The sequence below is a fragment of the Manis pentadactyla genome, chromosome 9, assembly GCF_030020395.1.
Source record: "Manis pentadactyla isolate mManPen7 chromosome 9, mManPen7.hap1, whole genome shotgun sequence".
NCBI lineage: Eukaryota > Metazoa > Chordata > Mammalia > Pholidota > Manidae > Manis > Manis pentadactyla.
Genome location: NC_080027.1, coordinates 10,643,167 through 10,644,876, shown reverse-complemented (window position 1 = coordinate 10,644,876; position 1,710 = coordinate 10,643,167).

The window sequence follows — 1,710 nt, the reverse complement described above, 5'->3', positions numbered from 1 at the left end:
AGGTGGTGCTGGCAAAACTGGACAGCTACATGTAGGAGAATGAAACTGGACCATTGTCTAACCCCATATACAAAAGTAAACTCAAAATGGATCAAAGACCTGAATGTAAGCCATGAAACCATTAAACTCTTGGAAGAAAACATAGGCGAAAACCTCTTAGACATAAACATGAGTGACCTCTTCTTGAACATATCTCCCCGGGCAAGGAAAACAACAGCAAAAATGAGTAAGTGGGACTATATTAAGCTGAAAAGCTTCTGTACAGCAAAAGACACCATCAATAGAACAAGAAGGATCCCTACAGTATGGGAGAATATATTTGAAAATGACACATCCGATAAAGGCTTGACGTCCAGAATATATAAGGAGCTCACACACCTCAACAAACAAAAAACAAATAACCCAATTAAAAAATGGGCAGAGGAACTGAACAGACAGTTCTCCAAAAAAGAAATACAGATGGCCAACAGACACATGAAAAGATGCTCCACATCGCTAATTATCAGAGAAATGCAAATTAAAACTACAATGAGGTATCACCTCACACCAGTAAGGATGGCTGCCATCAAAAAGACAAACAACAACAAATGTTGGCGAGGCTGTGGAGAAAGGGGAACCCTCCTACACTGCTGGTGGGAATGTAAGTTAGTTCAACCATTGTGGAAAGCAGTATGGAGGTACATCAAAATGCTCAAAACAGACTTACCATTTGACCCAGGAATTCCACTCCTAGGAATTTACCCTAAGAACGCAGCAATAAAGTTTGAGAAAGACAGATGCACCCCTATGTTTATTGCAGCACTATTTACAATAGCCAAGAATTGGAAGCAACCTAAATGTCCATCAATAGATGAATGGATAAAGAAGATGTGGTACATATACACAATGGAATACTACTCAGCCATAAAAAGGGCAAATCCAATCATTTGCAGCAACATGGATGGAGCTGGAGGGTATTATGCTCAGTGAAACAAGCCAAGCGGAGAAAGAGAAATACCAAATGATTTCACTTATCTGTGGAATATAAGAACAAAGGAAAAACTGAAGGAACAAAACAGCACCAGAATCACAGAACTCAACAATGGACTAACAGGTACCAAAGGGAAAGGGACTGGGGAGGATGGGTGGGTAGGGAGGGAGAAGGGGAGGAGAAGTAGGGGGGTATTAAGATTAACATGCATGGGGGGGTAGGAGAAAAGGGAGGGCTGTACAACACAGAGAAGGCAAGTAGTGATTCTACAACATTTTGCTATGCTGATGGACAGTGACTGTAAAGGGGTTTATAGGGGGGACCTGGTATAGGGGAGAGCCTAGTAAACATAATATTCGTCATGTAAGTGTAGATTAGTGATACCAAAAACAAAGCAAAAAAAAAAAAAAGGGCAGTTCCTGTGTGGTAACCTCCAACGAGTTCTACACAAGGGTATAAAGGGCATATAAAAGTGTAGGCAAAGGGTCTGTTTGTGTTTATACAGAGGACCAAAGCCTAATTGGGCTACCCCGAAAGTGAACTAAGATACGATATGAAAAAGAACTTCCAACATCAGCACTCTCTGGAAGACTCATGCCAGAAGATGATCATCAAAAAACCCCAACAAAGATCCACGCACTGCTACAGCTGTAGATGCACTCATCCCACCAGCTCCTGGACTTGCCATGGGAATGAAGGAGATATCTAAGCTGGCCTGTGCATACAGTAAAACAACAAAT